Source organism: Peromyscus californicus, unplaced genomic scaffold (genome assembly GCF_007827085.1).
Source record: "Peromyscus californicus insignis strain IS unplaced genomic scaffold, ASM782708v3 Scaffold_24__1_contigs__length_46423439, whole genome shotgun sequence".
In the NCBI taxonomy this organism is placed as follows: Eukaryota; Metazoa; Chordata; class Mammalia; order Rodentia; family Cricetidae; genus Peromyscus; species Peromyscus californicus.
In genome coordinates, this window is record NW_026294535.1 from 16888368 (window position 1) to 16903943 (window position 15576).

Sequence of the window (15576 nt, forward strand, 5' to 3'; positions counted from 1 at the left end):
TTAAGGCATTAATCGATCTAGATTTACCTCAGATGGATACCAGCGTTAGTGTAGACTCGCCTTGCTGTGTATCACCTTCTTTTTGTCTTTGTAAAAATTTTTAATGAACTCAACGTTCATTCCTCTACTGTTACAGTCTTTCTTCCCAGCACCATTTTCAGAAGACTGTCTACTCTTTTTTATCTCCTTCATTCCAGATTCATATTTCACCAGCTTAGTTCTTACACTTGATTAAGTTTTTGTCAGAAATACTATGTGCTAACATGGGGGCTGGAGGGATGTCTCAGCAGGTAAGAGTATTTGCTGCTCTTCCAGTGGTCCAGAGCTCTGTTCCCAGAACCCATAAGGCTGCTCACAAGGACTGCTAACTCCAGCTCTAGGAGATCCGATGCCCTCTCTGGCCCCCATGGATGCCCTCACAAATATGGCATATGCTCATACAAACACATAAATAAAAGTAAAATCAATCTGTAGAAAAACATGTATTTATTAACAGACAAACAATTTCCATGATTTCCAAGGTCCTGTGATTGTAATTGCATACACTGCTTTACAGAATTGTCATCTGGATAAAGATCACTTACATTTCCTCTATTTTAACAAAGATGTCACATGCCGTTAAGATTCTCTTCCACTGGGGCTTGAGGACCTGAGATTAAATCCCTAGAATTTAGTTAAGAACCTGGGTAAGTGCAGCACAATGCACTTGTGATCTCAGCAATGGCAAGTTGGAAGGAGAGACAGGAGGATCCATGGACCTTTGTAGGCCAGCTATCCTGGCCTATGTGGCAAAGCTCTTGGCCAGTGAGAGACCCTCTCTCAAATGTAAGGTGAAAGGCACCTTACAACCAACACTGGAGATTGTCCTCTGACCTTCACATTCTCATACCCTCAATACTCACACACACACACACACACACACACACACACACACACACACACACACACACACACACACGGGGCAGGGGTGTTCTTGTATTAAAATATCAGTCATCCATACCTATAGAAACAGGCCTTATAATTTTTTTGTCTTCCTTAGTAGAGCTTGCAAATCAAATACGTCTGTTACAAATCAGCCAATGAGCATGCACACAGCCAGGAACCACTGCCGGGCAAGAGGTAGAGACTGATCTGGCCAGACCCATTACTGCTCTGGGAAGCACATGCCCTCATGAGGCTGAGTCACACATTATGACCAGTCTATTTTTACATCTTTACTTTCATAGCCCGGATGAGTCTGGTATAACTCTATTACAATCATTTGAACACTATTGTCTAAGTCCATTACCATACACTGTTGTTGAGATAAACGTCCTATGGCGGTATGGAAAATATCTAAAAATACTGTCCTTGAATGGTGATCAAAAAATATATGATATCATTTTCTATTTCTGTAAGACAGACAACTGCTCTCTAGGATGAGATGCTATTGCACATAAGTGCACAAGAAAAAAACATCATCGAGCAGTTTCTTTGATCTATGTTTGCCTTACATTCTTTTTTTTTTTTTAACCAGAGCTGTGACGTTTTCTCAGTTGTGTAGAAGGAAAGAGACAGAGATGTGTCATCAGTGACCACACTGCCATAAGCAAAGCTCTCATACTGCCTTATGTAAATGTTTCACAGAACTCAGAGGCATTTTATCTCTAGTATGATGCCCATAGCCAAGGTCATGCTACAGTCATCCTTTGTTAGGATATTATTTAAAATTCAATTTTGTTAACAAATACAGAATCATCACCTATGACACCCACAGAGCTCTGACAGGACAGGCAGCAGCAATGGAATGTGGAGAGTCCTTACACCAAGAAGAGATGCCGTGTTTTAATATGACTTCTTAATTTGTTTTAGATTCTGGCTGCTGGCTCTAATCCAGGGCCCTGTACATGCTAGGGAGGTACTCTGTAACTTACTTCATCCCATCTCTAAAGCCCTGGTTTTTCAACAGCCACATTTTAGGATCAACTCCTAATGTGTAATGTCCTTCCTTTAGCTGTGAAGAATCACCTTCAGGTTTGAGTTCATCCAGCTGCTTCTCCATATCATAAATGGACCATCAGTCTTGGTGCCCTTCATGGTGTAGCTTGAGCTTGAATAACTCTTATTAAACAATCTTTCTTATTTTTGTTTCAAACCATATATAACCTCATCTAAGTAACCATGTTCAAGTTGCCACAAGAATCCTTTTCCTTCTGTGATTTGTGGAGTTTGGGTCTAAGTACATTATTTTAGTATTAGTATATGTTCATCTTTCCCAATCTATATATGTGCACTTCAAACTATAGAAATGTTTTTTTTCTAGCAGAAAGCTATTAGTTTCTCATAATAATATTGGCAAATTATCTTTAAAACGTAAAATCAGTTCCATTTTCATGCACTTTGAGCCATTGCTTTATAGATGAATTTGCTGGATAGAACATTTCCAGGGACTGCTGTTTATTGCTGATAAATATAGCTTGCTGATTTAAGCCCTTTACCTGGCTCTAACCCCGCTGTGAGATCTTCGGAGGCAAGAAGCTTTAGAGTGACATAGGCAGGTAATGTGCTGAAAGCATTCAGCAAGCTCTTATTGGGAGCACCATGATCAGATAATAAAGCAACCACTGTACCTCAAGGTCAAATGATCCTTAATCTAAAAACAATCTCTAAATGACATAAGAAGGGTTTTAACTTTAACATCCATTGCAATTGAAGCTGTATTTCATCTCTCTGCAGAGTAAAGTCAATCGTATGAGAATCACAAACCAAGCAGGGCTGCAAATCCTCTTAGGCTACCTGCTGGAAATCGAGTGAGTAGGAGAAAGCATTGTTTCCAAATGTCACAAATGCAAAAAAAAGAGAAAATGGTTCAGAAGTTGATCACTATATGTGAGCAGTGGTCAAATAATGTTATTTAATGAGAAATATGTTCTCTCTGCTTATTTCCTTTATCTTCAAGTTAGCATTCCAGAGAACCATTATAATGGAAAAGTCCAAAGATATGCAAGGTTAAAATTAGGCTATTAATCACATTTTATAATTGGATAACTTGAATATTTGTATTCAAAGAGATGCTTCCTACTTCACCTATACCTTTAATTACTGAAAAGCTTAAACAAAAAAAAAATAACTCACTTGCATTTCTGTAATGGTTTTTACTTCTCTGAATACTAAGCACTTTGTACTAGCATGTATCCCAACAATTAACAGAAGGAAGCAGTCATTTGAATGACTTAAGAAAACAATGGATTTCAGCATCAATTCATTAGGGACAAAGAGTCTATTCAATAATACTTTTCAAACTTCAGTGTACACAGCATCTAACTGGGAATCATGGAAAAAATGCAGCTTCATGGTCATCAACTTTGAAGCAGCCTCTGCCTCCAAACTTGGCATTTCTTAAAAGCATCCAAGCATGCCAGTCCTTCAGGTTCAATAAATAGTGTGTTGTTCATAAAGGACTTCTAAATGGGGAGAGATGAAGATGAGGGAACTTTGCAAATGGATTTTCCTATTTATTTTTTCATGCTCTATTCCTATTCATATACATAGATATATCAAACCTCTGTATGAAAGAAACTAGGGAGTCTGTTTTTTATCCATTTGAAATATAAAACACGACACAAATACCAAATCATCACTGTTATAATTTTTGCTTTGTACCAACATTGGACAGGCCATTGATTAACTCATGGACCACTCTTCTTACTCTGCTCAGTCAACAAGTAAGCCAACTGCTCCAAGATTGTTGAAAAAAAACATAAATATAACCAATCAAAACATTCCAGTTCCATCATGCAATTCAAAAGAAATGGAATGAAAACAATATTTTCAATTGGAAATGCACTCAGAGTAACATTTTCTCTTTGTTGAGCTCAGAAATTAGCATACTTACTTAAAATGCTGACTCAGACGTTGGACAGGTCATTTACTTTACTGAGTTCAAACTACGTTAAAGCTTTTAATAAACTCTGAAGGAAATTCCATTGCCGTACAATGAAATTCCATTACGTATGGTTGGTTTTGGCTCCCCAGTCAGCAATAAAACATAGCAGATGACGTTGTCTTTCACTGTGTTCCTGAGGCTTGGCTATGTCATTATTGTTTATGTATTCTTCAAGGATAGTGCTTCCACTTAAAAATATTTTAAATTTCGTTCTTCAAGAAGTCCTAAAAATAAGTAAACTCTCATTTTAATTATGTCATTCTGTGTTAAAATTAAGTAATAGCAATTGTCCTGGTTAACAATATCCATAAATATTATGCATTCATGGTGTTTCAAATACCAAGAAAAAAACTTTTGGCAGAAAAGTTTGCTTTTTCTGAAGTCCTGCATGGGATTAACATGCATTAAGAGTTCTGCGTGAACCCAAATCTGACATATCAACAATGTTTCAATATTTTTAATTTTATAAATATTATTATAAAACATTACCCATGAAAATTAACTGGACCTAAAGTCCATACAACTTAACAAACATCTATAAAGTTAGAACAGGCATTGTGGAGCCTCATATTAAATTTTATACTTTCAGTATCAAATATGTTTTATGTACCTATCCACTGCCAAAGGCCAAAAAACTCATGACAGAATTAGAACCAGAAAAACAGTTGGCCCTATATCCTGATTCAAAACTCATGTTGAGTAGAACTATGGCAGCAGTTCTCTACCAGCTACAGCTAACTCCAGTTCTACTGCTTCAGCCCTCATAGATCAGGAAGGCTTTAAAAGCTCCACACAGAGCATGTTCTGTAGCTGTGAATAGCTTTGACCATGTGATATACTCAGCTAAGCCGAAGACCCATCACAAGTAAAACCAGGTTTCCCTTACAAGAGACATTACAATTGAAAAGGAGTTTTGCCAATCCAACCTATGGGCCTACTTATTTTAAACATTATTTGATAGCACATATTCCCAATACAATGAGGAAAAAAATTGACTTTGCAATCATTGAAGTGAGATTTGATCTACTGTAAGAAAGAGAAGAATATGTTCATTGAAGATTTCTCAGTCTCTTTCAAGGGATTTCAAGTTGAATGGAGAAAATAAGAGACAGAAATGCATAGGTAAGCATGAACTCAATGCAGGATATATCTACTACTAACTCACAACACACAATAATTTAGAAAACAGTAGGATATATCACTTAGGTTCTTAGATGCTTGAATATACCAAGCATAATTTGATGGCACACAAAATCAACACCCCTCATAGACATTTTTACCTTGTCAAAATAAGATTCATAAAAGGTCTTTCCTTTTGAATGTACCATATTGTACAAAAGGAATATTATTTGATATATAAAAAGATATATCATTTTGCAGAAATCCCAAAGTCAAGGAGGGCAGAATCATAAAAATATCTGGGAAGAGATAAAGAAAAGAGAATCAAATTAATATTGGTGCTGGAAGTCTGAAGAGGGATCGGTTGATAAAACATATATTCCAGGCCAAAGAAAAGAATGAACAGCCGGGCGGTGGTGGCGCACGCCTTTAATCCCAGCACTCGGGAGGCAGAGCCAGGCGAATCTCTGTGAGTTCGAGGCCAGCCTGGACTACCAAGTGAGTTCCAGGAAAGGCGCAAAGCTACACAGAGAAACCCTGTCTCGAAAAACCAAAAAAAAAAAAAAAAAAAAAAAAAAAAAAAAAAAGAAAAGAATGAACAATCTCATTGTATCATCATTCACAAACCTGGCACAGATAACAGAAGAAATATTGGTATGTGATGAGGGTTTGCCTAGATAGCTCCATGAAGTCATGAGCAGCGAAAGCCAAAGCCTCAGAAACATTTCGTTAGCAACTTCATATTACAGGAAACAGAAAAGTAATCTTGGGACTTACTTCCCAGAACTTAGTTTTGACCAGCGATTAGTACTGGTTGACAAGGTGGAAATGACAGGGTCCTTTGGGCACAGAAGAGCAGTCATAGCCCCCCTACAGTCTTTGATAGGCAAAATTCTGTACCCAAACAAAGATAGATGTGTCCTTAAGTCTTAATGCCCACTCTAGTGGTTCACAAAGAAAACAAGAAAAGCCACTTGTTTAACCACTGCAGAAGTACATAGCTCTAGGCTTTTAGCAACACAGACCCAAGAGGTTAACCGTGGAAGGTGATAGACAGGTAGCTAAGAAATCACATCGGTATTCATCCAGCTCTTAAACAAAGACAAATAATGTAAAGACATCATTTATCAAGAAAAAATACCAAAATCCAATCATAACCAATTAAAATAATACTAATGAAACATTATAACTTATGATAATTGCCATCGAAGGTGAAATATTGGTATCTGAAGGTGTATAAGTAGCAACAGAATGAAATGATTTGAGGACAGTAAAGTTTGCAGAAGGCAGGCAGGAAACAAACCTTTCCCCTGTCCTAGCACACAAGTATTTCATAATCCACCCCAAACCCTCCCAATTCTCCTGAGGTTGTAATTAGCCACAGTGCCCAGCCATCCCTGCCTGTGGCCATGGAGCAGAGCCCAATAGATGCACAACTTGACTTTTTGGTACATGGATAGTGATAGAGAAAGAGAGTGACTTAATTTCTGAGTTGACTAAAATGCAGACACTATCTTCTCCACCATAAAGAAACACTCTAACATAGGAAGAATCAGGGTTCAAGTGAGGCAAGGAAACTGGGGTTCTGCTCACACCGTTTGCATCTCTGAATTCAGTCATGATTCAAATGAATTAAGCTCTGAATCCTCGCTACATGAATCAAGGGATTCATTTTCTTATGTCAAGAATTCAAATTTGGACTTCTTGAATTTTTAATCAAGAGAATATTGACTACTATACAGGTTAAGAAAGTTAATTGTCAGATGAGAAAGGAGAACACAAATATCAAGAAATTAAAGTCTAAGCCAGGTAAAGAAGTTTTTTTTTTTTAAGTGCATTTCAAAGAGCTTTGAAGACCAAAGAAGTCTCCGCTCCACAAGAGCAAATGAAGGCTCAGATGACATCAGTGGACCATAAATAGTCATCTTTGAAGAACTGTAGAGAACAGATGTCTTGCTGGCAGGTGAGTAAAGGGCAAATAAATGTTTCCATTTTCAAAAAGGTGAAAGCAGTTCACTTCTTTAAACTGTATGCCAAAGAGATTGGATGGATCCCTAGCAAAACTTTTGAGTTATAAAAGGTTAGTCAACAGTCAGGAAGCAAAGGCGTGATCACTGGGGACCAAGGTAGATTTAGAAAGTTCAACTCATGCTAGGATTATATCATTTTCTATTTTACCAACATTTACTGGAGAGGCTGAGGAGAACATTCATTATGCCAGGTGCCGTTCAAGACAATCTCTGATAAATATAGTAGCATATACAATGACTGTGCCCATAATGGGTTGATGTTATTTATTACAGTAATAATGACAGTGTGCATTGTCAATCAAATGTTCCAGAATATAGGCACAACTATATGGAAAAATGAAAGAATAACTGATTGCACACATATATGCATATGTCTATATGCACATACACACAAATGTATATCTAATATACACTAAAGCACAATTAAATGCACAAACACATGACCTATATAGACCCATATACATAATACACAGAGGCACATACATGAACACATCACAGATATACATATGGTGCAAAAACACATGTACATGCATACATACATCCATGCAGACATGCCCAACATAGTATGAACAGTAATCTAATCCCCATGGCACAGAAGAGAAACACTTGACTAAGAAATTTATTCATTCATACAACTACTAAGAGTAGAGATTTTAACATGGATTTTTTCTGACTTTTAAATCAATATTCCTTATGAACAAAGAGTATTTCTGTGCACTGTTCACAAAGAATGCTAACTGAAATAAGCATAACAGATGTAATGAGATATGAAGCATCTTTGGCCTCTTCAACTCTAAAAACTTTTGAATAGTAATAGAAAAAGCATTATAATCAAGTCTGAAAATAATGCAAAAGTAATGTGGTATTAAAAGACTAGAATCTACATTTGATATAATGAGAAGAAGGGTAATAGAAACAAAAGGCTTTCTCAGACACAGTCCACACAGCAGCACATTACCACAGAAGAATTTTTTTTCTTGGCTGTGAGTTCAGGAAGTTAGCAATGAGAAGTTGCTGCTAGAAGAAAGGACTCAGCCCAGAGCTACATAAAGAAAAACAATGTGAAATTGATGAGAAGAGAGAAAATTGTTTCATTTAACCTTGTGTGCATTAGATTGACACAGTGGTATTTGTCCAAAAAGAACTAAGCATGATGATGAAGAATCAAATCTCCTAGCATATGTTGGAAAAAGATAAATACTGTATTTCATAAGAGTAGATTTACACAGTGGGTAGGTGAGAACACATTGCCTATTCACTCTCTTGTCTGGAGAGCTTTAAAAGCAAACTGAGAATAAATGGAAAGACATTTCTTTGAGTCAGAATCGAACATAATAAACAGAAGAGGTTCCTGTTAAGGCCGGGATGAAATGCAGTGATTAATGAGTGATTAAGTGTTTCAGGAAGATGATGCATCCAACAGCATAAAGGAAGTCAGAGTCACCTTGGTCCTGACCAAAATGAATGGAGGAGGCTCCTGGAGGTAAGAGTAGGCAGTGAAAGCACCTATTTCCCTAGAAGTTCCCTCAATAAAGACATCAGACAATTCCTGGGAGGAGAGCAGATCTATTCTACGTGGACATCATAAGAAATCCAAGGTTTTCTGGGAAGGAAGGAACGCAGATCCCATTCTGTGAGTTAGAACTCAATACTTGAGGTTAAAGAAGTTTATGAGGATGGATGTGACATGAACCTCAAGGCAAAAATTCATCAGTATGATGGGACAGTCTTATTTTTTGCTGTATGTTCAGCACAGGGAAATAAGTGTTTTTAGAAAAGAGCTAACAGCACAGTGTAAGGCTGAGTCTGAATGCCGCCTGGGCTGTAGAATATTCTGGAGGATCTGTTTAAGTTGTTAAACGCTGTGTCTTCACAATGACTGTTGAGCACACACATACAAGTATCTCGGCATCTAAGTGTGACATTGTATCACCTGTGCAGAGACACAAGCTATTGAAAGTACCACCAAGACCCAGCAAATCCAAGTTTGCTCATCTGCGCAGACAATCATCACCAGGGGGTGGTGGAAAATTCGTTTACACTGTGTGAAGAAGTATCACGATGATTGGCTTAATAAAGGGCTGAATGGCCAATAGCTAGACAGGAGAGATCGGTGTGATTTCCAGGAAGAGAGAGGAGGAGGAGGAAGAATCTAGGTGCGTGAATTACACCAGTGAGTCACCAACAACACACGAAGGAAGTCAAACATACAGAATAAAAGAAAGGTAAAGCCAGGCGGTGGTGGCGCACGCCTTTAATCCCAGCCCTCAGGAAGCAGAGGCAGGTGGATCTCTGAGTTTGAGGCCAGCCTGGGCTACAGAGTGAGTTCCAAGAGAGGCGCAGAGCTACACAGAGAAACCCTGTCTCGAAAAACCAAAAAAAAAAAAAGAAAGGTAAAAAGCCACATGGTAAAATGTAGATTAATAGAAGCAGGTTAATTTAAGTTATAAGAGCTAGTGTAACAAGTCTAAGCTAAAGCCAAGCCTTCATAACTAATAATGAGTCTCTGTGTCATTATTTGTGAGCTGGCAGCTGGCAGCCCAAAGAAAAACCCAACTACACTAGGGGGCCAGGAGACAAACAGCAGCGAAGGCAGCAGGGGGCTGCTCTCCTGGTCTGTTTTGTTGCAGGTAGAGCTGGCAGCCTCCAACCACTTTGTGCTCAGCATCCAATGAGACTCCTACCAACTCAACCCAGTTGACTTTGGGTGGTGAGCAAAACACTGATAATCGTGCCTCTCTTGCCAAAGATAGCTGAGTGCTGGTCTACCAAATATTGAGGAAGTACTCTCCTCCACTCACCGTGATGCTGGTTTCTCTGATCACAAAGAAAAAGAAATTATATTACTAAAGAAACAAATCAGGCTTCCATAACCATTTTACTAACATTCAACTACACTTCACATCACCTACCACTCTGATGTCTGTGCTGGAAATTGGAAAAACCTTTCAAGTGGTCCAGAACTCCTGAGTCTCAAGCGAAAGGTTTGGGTTATCAAGCAGAAGAATGGTGGAAGGCATTCACTGCTGTATAACTTTCTTGTTGCTACTATACCGAATAGCCACAAACTTAGGATCAAAAATCTCAAATGCAATGTCTGTGGGCTAAACTCCCAGGGTCAGAAGAACCATATTCCTTTCAGGAACTCTAGGAAAGAATCTGGTTCCTTGTCTTTTCCAACCTCCCAAGGCTGTCTGAATTCTTTGCCTTATGCCCCCCTTAATACAATCTCATCACTATGACTTCCACTTTCCTTGTCATATCTCCCCCTTCCCTGCCTACCTTCTTTTCTGGAATACATCCTTCTGATTGCATTGTATTTGCCAGAAAAATCTAGGAAAATCTCTCCATCACCACACACTCTAGAGATTTGGATGTAGATAACTGTGAGAATTCGAGAGTAATCACCCTGCCTCCCCATTGTGGTGATATTGTATTCCCCAAAATATTGTGCACCCTAATAAACTTATCTGGGGTCAGAGAATAGAACAGCCACTAGATACAGAGGCCAGAAAATGGTGGCACACACACACCTTTAATCCTAGCATTCTGAAGGCAGAGATCCATCCAGATCTCTGTAAGTTCAAAGCCACACTGGAAGCATCCAGGCATGGTGACTCATGCCTTTTATCTCAGGAAGTGATGGCAGGAAGCAGAAAGGTATATAAGGAACTAGAGTGGGTTAAGCTTTTAGGCTTTTTGCAGCAGCTCAGCTGAGATTCATTCTGGATGAGGACTCAGAGGCTTCCAGTCTAAGGAAACAGCTGAGAAATTGGCAAGGTGAGGTGGCTGTAGCTTGTTCTGCTTCTCTGATCTTCCAGCATTCACCCCAATACCTGGCTTCAGGTTTGATTTTATTAATAAGACCTTTTAAGATTCATGTTACACCCCATGGCAGCTAATAGTTACACTAGCAACTCTTAGGCATATCACTACCAAAAGCAACTAGAAGGGATTTCCCAGTTGCCTTCCCCCCCCACCTTCTCCTCCCCTCCTCTTCATGTTCTCCCTCCTCTTCCATCACTGCCCACCATCCTCTCTTCTTGCTTTTTCTCCTTCTCAAAGGGACAGAGCTGTGGGATTTTTGATGAATATCTAAAAATGTTCATACATTTGACCTAGGTGAGGAGAAAATCCTTAGGAAAATCTGTAAAGACATAAATCTGCTAAACTTGATGGAAAAGATGGATACAGCAAGCAAAGAGGATGCCCCTTCAAAAAAAAAAAATCCTTTCCCTTAGTATAGATGCACCACACTCTGTAGGAAGACTAAACTTTTTCCTAGCTCAGTTTAAAGTTTTGAGGTTAGGATTTTCAATCCACAAGATACTTAAAAACGATTATTTGACAAGGTATCCAATTAGATCATTTATTGGAGAACTCTCCATGCCAGCAGAAATAGAGAGAAAGTGACCCTCCATGAATCTGTACTTGGTGAAGTAACTCACAAAAGTTATGTTAATGCAAACTTCTTCTTTAGGGCCATTTTCTCTAACACCTCTGTCTTTGATGCAGTTTTCATACTGTTCCTACGAACACCAGGCAGAAGCCAATCTCAGATTTTGATCACTTTATGATGTCAGGAAAAGACTACTCATTGCCGCCCACCTCCCTTCTATGACCCAAATTACTAAATACAAACAAAACATACCAAACACCAACCAACCAAAATCTGTACATTGGTATCCATTTGCACCAGTAGCCACAGGGGCTATAGAACAAAACTTATAAGCCTTACCTGGGTGGTACTTGCGGAAAATGTGCAGGTTTTATAGGCTTTCCAATGAGTGAAGAGCAGTCTGAAGAAACCAGGTGACTTGTGCCATCGATATAGAGAATGGATGCTCAAAATGGTTATTTGGGAATTTTCCATCTATAAATAAAACACAGTCTTCTACTTATTACTGTGCCATTACAAAGGAAACATAACATTCTCAGTATTTCTATCTCAGGGTGATGACACTAACACATTTCTTCTCATTTTAGGAATACAAAGTTGAAGCTGCTAACTTTCCATTTTAGCAATCACAAAATGGGGACGTCACATCATGTATCCAAGAGACGGCACCCCAAAAACTGCTGAGGTATATATCAAGTCATCCCATGAAACTATATCATGAAGTGATTATTGCTAGGTTCTCCTAAATCAGTGCTTCTCCCCCTTTGGGTCAATTTGTAACAGGGAAAATGCGTCCTGAATATCAGATATTTACATTCTGATTCACGACAGTAGCACAATTACAAGGAGCAATGGAATTAATTTTATGGTTGGGGGTCACCACAACATGAGGGACTGTATTAAAGGGCTACAGCACCAGGAAGGTTCAGAACCACTGTCTTCAATGCTTTTGGAGTCTTTGTGTATTTATCAGACTTTCTCATAGGAGCATATACAAAATAGTCTGATCTCAACTTACTTGTAAGATGTTTATTCTTTCCAAGCTGACATACAAGTACTGATAAGAGTGCATTTTTGTTATATTTAAGAATACCATGAAAATATAATGAGGACTATGAGAAGACAGTTAAATAAAACCTGTACAGTCTCCGCCCAGATTTACCCTAATTGACTCACACTGTAGGGTCATGGTAACTGGAGCACTGACTAATGAGTACAGCCTTGCTCATCATGTCAGCGGAAGGCAGCTGCCCACAATGCTCACCCTTTACCTTAGACTCTAGGTCTATGAATGGCCGCTGGGCTACAGAGAAGGACATATCAGTTCATGAAAACCAACTGACTACTTTGAAAGGTTCTGAGACTCAGAAAATTCAATGGTCAAAATTATTTTTAGCAGTTTGATAATAAAATGTGGACTTTTAATCCCTAATTCCCCATTTATAAACAAAATAAGGATGTACCATTTTTAAGGTTTGTATATAAAGGAGGCCCCATCCCAAAGGCTTCCAGGTTGGAGGCTTTGTCTCCAGCTGGAATAGCCAACAGTGGAGAGGTGATTGGATCCTGAAGCCTAAATAATGGACTAATCTATTGATGGGTTCACATTTTCATGGGATTGTTGGGTGATGGTGGAGGATGGGGCATCATTGGAGGTAACAGATCACTGGACACACAACAGTTGAAGAATATCTTGTCCATGTCTTCTTCCTCTATGCTTCCTAGCCGTCAGGGGGTGAGTAGCCTCTCCACACCCTCTTAACATTATGATATTCTGTCTCACTTCAGGCCCGAAGCAATGCATACAAGCTATTATATACTAAAACCTTTGAAACTATAGCTAAAAAGAAGTTTTTCACCCTTTGGAATAAATCACGCATCTTTTAAAATTAAAAATGAGTGCACCATCATATAGTACTAGACTAATTACTATGATATTTTAGGCAAATGACTTTGTTTTTAAGTCTTTCCCAATTTCTAAAACGGGGGGGGGGGGGTGGAGATAATATTTCTTAGGATACTTCTAGATCTGACTGGTATTATTCATGCTCTCCACTGAATCAATTAAACACCTAAATAAAGTGAGTGGGTCTCAGGAAAGAGTCTAACCATCCTATCTGTGTTCAATCCTGTTCTTTGCTGCTCATCAACCATGACTTTGAACATGACATTCTTCTTAATTACCGTTGTCTATATAATGCAAAGTACTGTTTACTTACCTAACTTTGGTGAGATTCACGTGAGTGTGCTTACTTAAATTACTTGAGTGCCCAAATATAGCAAGCTATGCTAATTCATTTTCAGTGTCCAAAACTCAATTAAAAGTGGCTGACGTACAAAAGAGAATTGGAACATTAAGAAGTAACTCTGCCTCTGGGCACAGCGGCTTCCAGGAGCTTAAAGTCAAGTTTCTGTCTCACCATCTTTTGGCTCTGTTCATCACTTCCTGGATTCATTCTCAGACTGGCTTTTATCCTACCCAAGAGGAAAGAGAGTCCTTTCCCAAAATATCCTGGAGGAAAGCCCAAAGTAAGATTCTGATTAGTTTTGTTTGGATTGTGTGCCTATTACTGAACTGATCACTATGGGTAGAGAAATCATGTCCACTCTTGGACCTCCAGTTGGGAATTGAGTTTATTTCACAAGAGTTACAGCAAAAGGATTCCTCTTGGGAAGAGGAATTCCAAAACAAAAGGAGAAAGACGCTAAGCAGAAATGATAACAAATATCCACTATAATTATTAACAAATTTCTGTGATGTTTCATTAGCATGATTATCAGTAGTAGTAGTATTGGTATTATTAATATTTAGATAAATAATATACTAGTCTGAATTCTCCAAATAGACTCAAAATGGTCTGTGCCTATCTATCTATAGGAAAAGAAGGAGTTGGCTCATGAGATTCTGAGAGATGATATGCCCCAAGAGCTGCAGGGCAAGTTGGCAGGGTAGAAATGCAGGAGAGCCAATGGTACAGCCTTACTCTGAAGGAAGGCCTGCTCAAGGATACAAAGCAAGTGCTTTTATCTGGATCCAAAGGTAGGAGGAAGTTGATATCCCAGTACACAGGTCACCAGGCAGGAGGAGTCTTCTTATCTGGGGAGTCAATCTCAACCTTTTTGTTCTATCCAAATCATCAGCTGATTAGGCAAAGCCCAGCCAAATTAATAATCACATTAATAATCATTATAAGCCACCCACAAAGGGCAATATTTCTTAATTAGTTCTCAATTTTGCATGTCAATCTCATTTTTGTTTCAATTACTCTCAAGGAAACACCCAGAATGTTATTTGACCAAGTGGCTGAACATCTGTAACTATAACCCAAGCAAACTGCAATATAAAATAAGAAATAGGAACCTGTAAAAAAAAATAAACATAATGTAAGTATTAAGTATCTTCTTAATGCTAAGTAATAGCAGAGAAGAGCAGAACTTTATAGCATCTGTGGTTCATAGAAGCCCTCATATGTGTTTAATATGACTTCCTCCTCTCAGAACAACTAAGTAAGGCCACTTATTCATGTTATATAGATGTAAAGATCACCAAAGCTCTCTTCAGACAGTCTTTTTAAGCACTGAACGTCACCCACCAGTCAAATGAGAAAGCAACTTGGGTGAAAGTCATTCTAATGAGAAAAGAACAGGCCACTACCTAAACAGAAATTTACTAATGAAGCAATCAATGACGTCAGCCAACGGACGCACACAGTGTAATCATTCTCTACGCATGTCTCCATCACTACTAAAATCAGACACCTTTCTTTTCCAGAACATCCCAGAAGGAAGAAATAGGATAAAAGTTTTAAGAGAATTTTTCTCAAGATTAAGGCGATTGTCGGATCTCTGGCAATATGGTATGTTGACATCAAGCCAAAGTATAACTGACTCTTTGATACTAAGTAGTAACTCAATGTTATATACGACCTGAAACTCCACAGTAAGCAGACTGTTTCTTTCCAACATAATTTGTCCAGCATGGATTTGCTGCACCAAGCCACCTACTTAGTGTCATCCAGAGAAACTCAGGAATGGACAGGATTGCTGTCTTAAACATAAGAGGGACTTCTGGCTTAGTTTAAATAGTGACAGATGGCTTCCAA

General features: G+C 38.6%; 1 long non-coding RNA gene across 2 annotated transcripts in view; it reads right to left on the minus strand.

The window, feature by feature from the left end:
- Positions 1-511: 511 nt before the first annotated feature.
- The window catches only part of LOC128119725 (uncharacterized), a 36809-nt gene continuing 21744 nt past the window's right edge, over positions 512-15576 (minus strand). The window contains exons 2-4 of one of the 2 annotated variants that reach the window (XR_008221651.1): positions 11813-11947; positions 5206-5343; positions 512-4149 (exon numbers count right to left, since the gene is read on the minus strand). This is a non-coding gene — a long non-coding RNA (uncharacterized LOC128119725). The remainder of the gene's footprint in view (positions 4150-5205; positions 5344-11812; positions 11948-15576) is intronic. The other variant, XR_008221650.1, reaches the window with a different exon arrangement.